Source organism: Podarcis gaigeae (genome assembly GCF_964106915.1).
Source record: "Podarcis gaigeae genome assembly, chromosome: 7".
NCBI classification, from domain to species: Eukaryota; Metazoa; Chordata; class Lepidosauria; order Squamata; family Lacertidae; genus Podarcis; species Podarcis gaigeae.
The window spans coordinates 60,201,031-60,211,066 of NC_139683.1; positions in this window are offsets into that span (position 1 = coordinate 60,201,031).

Below are 10,036 nucleotides of genomic sequence, written 5' to 3' on the forward strand. Positions count from 1 at the left end.
GTAACTCAGCCCATGTATACCACAATAAGCTCATTGGGGAAAATGGTGGGATGCAGATGAGATCAATGCTACACCCGTGCTGGCCATGCAAATGCTGGCAATTGTCATGTGCAGGTCAACAGGTGCAGCTTTTATTTAGTATGTATCCCACCCTTCTTCCCAAATAATATATTCCTTAATTTAAAATCTCCTAAAGTGAACCATTGCATTTCAGATGTAAAACTTTGGAACAGTTAAATATTTGTTACAATACTCCAATTATTTTCGATTGAGACTTTTTAGTTAGCCAAGGGCATGTGCTCCATCAATATAATTATACCCCCTTTGTGCCATCTGCCCCCTGAATGTCAGTGCCCCAGCAATGGGCCTGGTGAGCATACAGACAGAAGCAGGAGGGAGACATGAAGTCATGCAGGGAGAGAATGACAGCTTTAGGCAGTCTTCCTTGAATTTGAAATTCATAAGCCATAATCTAATTAGCACTCAGCTGCTTCACTAGGGTGATGATTAAAATGCTGCTTCTACATTTCTTGGATGGTTGGAAGTATGAGGCTGAAGTCACCAGCAGCTTACTAATGGAGGCTCTGCCGTGGGCAATAGCTGCCTGCCTGCTAAACAATCCCTTTGTCACCAGTTGGAGCACAGGAAAGATGTGCAGGGCTATGAACTGACGGCTCACCCAATCACTCGCTGCGCTGTCACTGTCGCTCACAGAGAGTTTTCTCTACTACTGCTGCTGCATCAGCCTGATCAGGACGTGTCAGAGTGACTTTCCCCTCTGCACTCCCAAATAGGCAAAACCTTGCCAACACTGACAGATTTCAAGTTGTCAGCGTTCACTCTTGTCCCTGGTTTAAAGGCAAGATTCATAACAAAGGAAGGGAAAGCCTTTAAAAAAGAAAAAAGTGTGGCTAACATAGGCCCCAAATCTCCAAGCTAGCAAAAAGAAGCACGGCTCATTTGCCCAATAAGTTTCATTAAGTGGAGGTTGTAGTAGTGTCTTCATGCATGTGGAAATTAAATCCTATTGATTTCAGCTCAGCTCCCAAGAACTGATGATTGCTGCCAAAGAAACCAGAAAGTGTTTAGCAGGTGATGATTAAAACTGGAAGGCCAGGAGCTGCAAAGGGAGTTTGAACTCTGTGTGGTTTTGTTTGTTCCAAAGCCACTATTACTGTCCCTGCTATCACCCCGATTGACTCAGTGTGGAGTTTTTGTTCTTGAGCGTTTGTCTGAAAACCTTTGCTGTGTTGGCTTTGAAGTCCACACAACTGGGACTTGAAGATGTGATGCCAGTTTACTGACAGGTGGGGACCCTTGTCCGCCTCCATGGGGGCAGGGATATAAGCATCTGATCTGCCAGTCAGAAAAAAAATTCCCCACACCCTGCTCTTCATGGTTGCTTTTATCTGTAACTACCACAGTCAGGATCAATTTATAAGAACTGATATTTATTTAAAGGAATGACTTGTTTAGATGGCTCTCAAAAACACATATCCAGTTACATGAACAGAGGCAGATATTCAATCTCTGGAATCTTTAGGTAGGGTGTTATAAACTCACCAGGGAGAACCAATTTGAGTCATTCTACCAGCACTCAGAATTTCTCGGGGAGGGTTCTCTGCCAGTTGGGAAGAAGCAAGAGACTTGCAACTAAGTAAGCAAGTAAGGTGGCTAGTAAGCCAGATCTTTATTTGAAATACTGTTGCAACAGAATCCCCACTCACAACATGCAGGAAGGAGAAAGACCACAAACCATAGGGGGTTTTGTGTTTTGTGCAACCCTTGTTTTAAAGCCTATAGATGCTGCATGTTTAACTTGCTACAGTGGTACCTCAGGTTAAGAACTTAATTCGTTTTGGAGGTCCATTCTTAACCTGAAACTGTTCTTAACCTAAGGTACCACTTTAGCTAATGGGGCTTCCCGCTGCCACTGCGCTGCCAAGGTGCGATTTCTGTTCTCATCCTGAAGTAAAGTTCTTAACCTGAGGTACTATTTCTGGGTTAGCAGAGTCTGTAACCTGAAGTGTCTATAACCTGAAGTGTCTGTAACCCGAGATACCACTGTATATACTTTCATTCACCTTCATTAAAAAGATGGACAGACAGCTGATTCCATCTTGAATAACAGCTAGATTAGGCATGCCCAATGTGTAGAATGTACAAGAATGCAATGGGTACAGGTTAGTTTTACTGTATCCTTAGTATAATCAGCTGTTTATTGAGCTGCAAGGACTACACGGCTGTGCTAAAGTGGCAAGGAACATGTTTTAGGAAGTACTGCAGTGCTCGTATCTTTGAAAGCTAATTGTTCTCTTCGTTGTGACTGCAGTTTAAAACAAATCAAAGAAAGCTCCCTTAAGACTCATTAAGAGGCTTACCGCCAACACATTAGTGTATTGTGCTAAATATATTTGCTGAAACTGATGTCAACAGCAGCTAGCATTTAGGAAAAGCTTATGCAATATTAGAAAGAGTTTAGAAATATTAACATGTTTCATTTAAGAAAATCAGTTTATGCTTAGCAGCAATTAAGCATCTGCGGTGGCAAGCTATCAAAAATTAACACAGCCCAAGTCTGAACAGTATCACTAGTGTTCATATATAAATTGCTAGTTGGCTGATTTTTGAAAAGAAACAATATTGTTTAAACAGATGATTGTTAAATACTTGAATGATCAATGGATTACTGTTTGCCTCTGCCTTGGCAAACTACATGTTATGCTTAATACACAGCATGCAGCTATAGCTCTTGTTTTTCTTTAATTAATTACAAACATGGGGGGCAATTATTACTGCGACTGAGTGCACAAGAAGATGAGGATCGCCCCTTTCTTCTCCTTAACGGTGACTACCTGAAAACCAATCCCTCTGTATGGCTATGAGACTTGGGAACAAGTTTGTGTTGGCACCAATGAGAACATTTTTTTCAAAGCCACACAGCTGCACACCACAATTTTTGGCAGAGGGGGTGGTTGCTGGCAGGGTAGAGAAGGGAAAACCCTCCCTCCTTAAACACTGTTATTCCAATAGCAATCACCCTTTCACGTGTAATTAAAAGGAAAGCAAGAGCATTGAGTCTCAACATGCAATTTGGCCCCTGACCTCTTGGAACAACAGCCAACGTGTAATGTAGAATGGTCAGAAACCATTACTGGCTTATGCAAGTTTTAACCAAATCGATTCCATAACTGGGTGCACTGGATTGTGACCAAATGTGTCCAAAAGCCTTTTGATCGGGTCTGCAGACCTAGAGCCAATGTGTTGCAGTGGTTAAGGGTGTTGGAATGGGGTCTGAGATGCCAGGGTTCAGATCTGCACTTGGCCATGAAGCTCACTTGGGTGGCCTTGGACCAGTCACTGTCTTTCACCCTAGCCCAACTCACAGGGTTGTGAAGATAAAGTGGATAGGTCGTGATGGCGAACCTTTTAGAGACCAAGTGCTCAAGCTGCAACCCAAAGCCCACTTATTTATTGCAAAGTGCCAACACGGCAATTTAACCTGAACACTGAGGTTTTAGTTTAGAAAAAACAACTCGTACATTAACATATTTTGTCTTAAAAGAAAAACACAATGACAGAGCTTTCAATGATACAACCCACTTTTTATTGAAAGGTAAAAGTTTGCATTTGGCATGCTTTTGAACAATTAATGTGAAACCTCTGTGACTGCTGGGAGCTCTTGGTGGCCCACCAATGCAGCAGCACACCTCTGAGCATGCACAGAGGGCTGCACCCTCCTCACCCACAGTGGAGGCTCCCCAAGGGAAAATGCTCGCCTTGGGGGTTGTGGCTCTATTTTGCACCCATCCGAGGCACTTCTACTCGGGCACAAGTCCCAGGATCCACACCCAGCCTCTGAAAACATGAGCACCTGCTTGGGGATATGGTCACGTATCCAAATGGGACCAATACCCCACCCGTAGCTTCCCTTTACGCCTCTCTGGCCACGAGGGCGCTTTCTCGGTCTGGGCATCCCACGCTGAGTGGCTGATCAAAAGGAGCCTTAAAGGCACTGCAGCAGACAGGCCAGTTTGGGGATTTCGGCTCTTTATTGCCCTGCATCCGAAACTGAGGGCCCACCATAATCATTGCCAGTGCTACTTCACAACCCGCTCGTGCAAAATACTAATTGCCACAATATGCTCCAGAAGCCTTTGCACAATTGGGCACGATGAACTCGGGCCAAAGAATAGCTGCAACCCTCGTTTTGGAGAGAGTTGGTGCCCCGATGGGCATCGCATTCTGCTCCTGCGCATATGGCACTCCGGCTGCCCAAGTTGAGCTGAGGACTCAACGTGTCATCCTTGCCTTCTGCCAGCTCTGTGCTGGGGCGATGGAGTGTGTGCCCACAGAGAGGGCTCTGAGTGCCCCCTCTGGCACATGTGCCATAGGTTCACCACCACTGGGACAGGTGAGAATAAGATGGGTGGAGAATTATGCATGCCACCTTGAGCTTCATGGAAGAAAAGTAGCATTATTATTACTACCTGTTAATTGGAATGCAAATCACCGATCATGTATTGTTGGCTGGATGTTCAACGAGCCACTCAGTTTTCACTGTCTTTTGTTTTGTTTTTGAAGTCCTGGAAAGACAGCAAAACACAGATTTAGCTAACTCCCTATAGAACTGTGGGACCTTAGCACAGATGATTCAGTTTGGTCCATGAAATATACTCGGAGTCCTGCAGTGATTTTATGCTCTTTATTGCAGCTTGTAAAACAGTGATTGCATTTCCCCCCCAAACCTCAGGCCTTTATATACATTATTTACACAATGAGTCCCGTCTGATTGGCTGATTCTGCTTCCTTCCTGGAGCCTGATTGGTCTTCTCCTGCAAGCCAATCAGTTGTTGCATTCTAGGATCCTACCTGCCTATTGTTATCCAAGCTTAGTACATAACAGCCCACCTGATGAGTACTCTGATGAGGTCTGACTGGAGTTACATTAAATATTCACCTTCTGTTTTTTTAAAATTTCCCAGCTGGACCACAACACAGGGGGAATAAGGTTAATCCTTCTCCTGGCTTCATTTTTTTTACAGAAGAAGAAGAAGAGTTTGGATTTGATATCCCGCCTTTCACTCCCCTTCAGGAGTCTCAAAGTGACTAACATTCTCCTTTCCCTTCCTCCCCCACAACAAACACTCTGTGAGGTGAGTGGGGCTGAGAGACTTCAAATAAGTGTGACTGGCCCAAGGTCACCCAGCAGCTGCATGTGGAGGAGCGGAGACGCGAACCCAGTTCCCAAGATTACGAGACTACCGCTCTTAACCATTACACCACACTGGCTCTCCTACACACCTACCTGTCCCCCTGCCTGCCTGCCCTGGCCATTGTTATTTGCAGCAGAAACTTTCCAGGGTCTTCAATAAAGATAAGTCCCAGTCCTATTTCAACCAAGATCTTTTAAAAATAACTACTAAAAGTTGAAGGCTTGTTGCTGGACAGCACAAGTCCTGCTTGTAGACTTCCCATAGGCATCTGCTTGACCACTGTGAAAATAGGAGGCTGGGCTAGAAGGGCCTTTGGCTTGACCCAGCAGGGCTCTTTTTATATGAAAAACCTGTGCTCCACCAATTGGACCCCTGGCCAAAGCTTACCTTTTGGGAGGAAGTTAGTGTCTTGTGTTGCTGCTCATAATAGCTAAGCATTTTGAAAGTTGCCAGGTGAATCTGCTTAAGCAGGTTCTGATTTTCTGTTGCATTGACCACCTGCAGTTCCCTATGATTTCCTCAATTTTGCACAATCAAGCCTCAAGTCAGTCAAGGTAGGAGGTAAGAGGCTTTCCCCCTCCTTTTCAGTTTGATTAAATGTCAACCAGCCAGGGGCGGGGGGGAGCACAGCTTGAGCTGCTGCTGGTTTCCCTTGATGAGAGCTCTCTTTCTGAAGTCTGCCACTAAGTTACAGATAGGTAGCCGTGTTGGTCTGCCATAGTCAAAACAAAAAAATTCCTTCCAGTAGCACCTTAAAGACCAACTAAGTCAGTTCTTGGTATGAGCTTTCGTGTGCATGCACACTTCTTCAGATAGTGTGTATCTGAAGAAGTGTGCATGCACACGAAAGCTCATACCAAGAACTGACTTAGTTGGTCTTTAAGGTGCTACTGGAAGGAATTTTTTTGTTCTGCCACTAAGGTTACACATCGGTACTATTCATTTCTGTTTCCCTGCTACAGTCAAAAATAGAAGGATGGGTTGCAAGGGACTTTAACAAGAAAAGCAAGTATGGGCAGAAGGATCATAGGGCAATGGTCTGCTAGGGTTGCCATATTTCAAAAAGCAAGATTCCTGACACCCGCAGGTGTTCAGCTTTTTAAAAAAACCCTACCCAAATTGTTGAGCTTTTTTGGGGGAACCCAAAACAGACAACCAGGTTTTCCCTGACATTTTGCCCCCTGCCCTGCCCCAGCCACCATTTTGACACCCCAAAACAAGGACATGTCAGGGATTTTCCAGATGCACGGCAAGCCTATGGTCTGCTGTCTGGAAGCCAATGCTTGGTTGACTTATTAGCCAGTGTGGAGTGGTGGTTAGTGTTGGACATTAACTGGCAAGATTAAGGCTCAAATCCCCACCAAGCCATGAAGCTTGCTAGGAGTCATTGGATCAGTCATAATCTCTCAGCCTTACCTACTTCACATATATATTGTGAGGATAAAATATTGGGGAGCACCATATACGGCATCATGGGTCCCAGGAGGAATGATGGGATACAAGAATTATTGTGGTTGTTTTTTTTAAATTGATAGATGCACACAGAAACTGTCAACATAAAGCCAATGTTAGCATTTTTAATTTGGATTGCTTTGATCCTAATATCTGTTGGAATGAACTGTTGTTGTTTTTAGTTTGCTTGCATTTTTTTAAAGGACTTTTGTTTATTACTAGCTGCCCAGGAAATATAAATTTATATTGATGGCATGAGCTACAAAGTATGTTAATAAATGAAAATAAACATTATTTGTTTTCTAACTTCCCTTCACCTTTGTTCTAACTGGGGATGGAAGGGTCTATCAACTTCTCATTTCTCCAATCTTAAATTTGGTTCTCCACATTTGGGCAGCAATTTGCAAATTTTCTTTTTAAAAAATCCTCATGAAAATTCTCCAGCATTTTAATGTTAATTGCCCCTAACAAACCCAATTTTGAATACAGTTTCAAGTAATAGACATTATTTTTGCAAGCAATGTCTCCTAATATAATGCAATTTTTGTATGTCATTTCCACTAATATATTCATTTTTATGCACACTTTCCCCAATATTTGCATTTTTGCAAACATTTTTTAGGTTGGAGAACTGTATAGAAAATTTCAGGTAGGTGGCACCAAAGGATGGCAGTGTTTTAGGGCTTGTCCACACTTCTGCATGTTCCACCACTTTCCCTCTGAGAAAACCTGCTGCTTACCACTGAATCAGAACAAAATAAAAACCAATGCACAAAATGCATTTCATTTTAAATAAAATGAGCAGTGTCACTTAGAATGTATGGGCCTCCTACTGAGAAAAGGAATAGCATATTCTGGTCACTTAATATTGTATAGGATTGTGCCATAGATCTCTCCGTAGAACTGGGGGAAAGCGAGTGGCTTGACTTATTTTATTTAAACACCAGAACTAGGCAAAAACACTCAGATTGTGGCAGAATACATAAATTGTCATAGCTGAAGGACTGGATACAAGGAATTCTCTACTTCCATTTTTGCTAAGTTCTATTCAATCTGTCATAATGACATCAGCACAGTTGATGGAAATACACTACACATGACCAAGAGAAAAAATATGCTACAGTTACATAGATAGATGATGATGATGATAGATAGATGATAGATACTCTGCTCTTCCACAGTGCTACAAGGAGTAGCAAAAAGCTACTCACATTCACAATGTTGTTGCCCTTCAATTTTTTCCTAGACTTCCAGCTAAGATGTGACCATTTTCTGTACTTGAGTAGAGTATAATTCTTTTGTACAGTGTTGTGGGAAAAACTCAACTGGTGACATCCAATCTGACCTAAGGCACATTTCACTGCATCTCAGTTTTGTCCATCAGTCACTTATGTGGGAGTGGGATCTTTGTTATTGTAAATACACATGAGCTTCCTCCACCAATATTTTTTATTTATATTTTAAATAATGTCTTTTTACTACATACCAATTTATTTCCCTTTTCATAACAAGGATCCAGAAGGCAGATATTGAAATCAAAACAAGTTGCTTTTTCATTCCTTTTTTGTTTCTTACCATTTCTGTCTTCTTTCTTTTGCCCTCCAACACCTTTCTTCCTCCTCTTGCTTCCTCCTTCCCTTTTCTGTTTCTAAATGGCCCCTCTAGGAACAAACTTCTGAAAAACAAACTACCAAGACATTTGAACAATAAACTAGGCAGTTGAGAGACTGGCAAGTAGACTAAGGCCATCTGAAGTAGAGCTGGACCAGAATCAGATACTTTGACTCTGTTGTTTTATATGATTGGGTTCAATACCATTGGCATCTCATGTCACATGGCTCCTGCTAACACAATGCTTGTTGTGCAGTTTTGAAGGGTTATCCTTTAATTTTGAAGCTACACCCTCCACCCCTACACAGAATGGTGTTTCATGTCAAGAAAAAATGGTTTAGCTCTTTTTCTTATTTACATAAAGGACAACATAAACATTCAACTAGATTAAGATTCCAGGCACCTGAGTTTTCCTTTTTGAATCTAAAATTTGCCTGGATCTGTGCTGCATTTGGAACCATAGATGTATGGTCCGGGGAGGAGCCAAGCTTATTCCGCAGCAGATAAAACAATCTGGCTCCTGTAAGGTATGTCTGTATGCACCCAAAGGTGGATGATGCATGAGTGCAATGGAACAAATACTTTACAATTATAAGAAGCATTTAATAACGGAGGCAGAATTGTGGTTGAGGTGATGCGAGTTGAAACCAAAACTCCATCTCTGATGCTGGATCTCTGGTGGTTGTGTTACGCATCTAACTCATGACTTCACATTGCAGTTACAGAGTGATAAACTCAAACAAGGCTTGCTCTGTCAAGTGTTCACTGCAATTTCAGAGTATGTCATCAGGCTGGTATTGCAGTGGCAACTATGGCAACACTATAGTGTCATAGGTGGCAAAATATTTAAGACTATGCAGTATATCAAGGATTCTGAGCATTCCCCCCTATACTCACATTCATATTATCAGACTTCTGACTTCAGTGCACAGAGAATAGTTTACTCCCTTCTCTCTATTCCGATCCCATATCACTGTAGGTCACACCTGTACAGTGTCTACGATTATGATGCTGGAGAAAGACTACTTTAGCATCTCATGATAGGAGCATCTGAACACACCTCTGCTTTCAGATTTGTTTACACAATCCAAAGGCCATCCCACGGGATGTCATGAAATTGAAAGGGAAGGGCTTTTGACTCATTCTGCTATTCAAAACTAGTTGTGCAGTTTGTAGAAAGGAATGCTGATACTGTTATATATTCAACAACAATGCTTCAGGAACTATTTGGGGCAGAATGAGAGAACTATAATAACAAGGTGATGAGGTGGTCTTAGGCATGTCGTTATTTTCTCAGCTTCTGCCTGTTTCCCCAATCTGCAATATAATACTGTAATGGTGCTGGCCATAAAGAGTTGTTGTAAGGCTATGTGAAGACTTTGAGCACTTGAAATCATAGAATCATAGAATCATAGAGTTGGAAGAGACCACAAGGGCCATCGAGTCCAACCCCCTGCCAAGCAGGAAACACCATCAGAGCACTCCTGACATATGGTTGTCAAGCCTCTGCTTAAATGAATTACAAATATCAAGTATTATTTCTGAGTAGACATTATAAACATTTGACATGTGTTAAAACATAAAAAGTATGTGTACTATATCAATAAAGGTAAAGGTAAAGGTACCCCTGCCCGTACTATATCAATAGAAGATCTTAAAAAAATATACAGGTTAAACACAGACTGATAGAAACATCAGAGATGACAACAAGCACAGTACACAGTCATGTACAGAAATGATACACATTTATACCTACA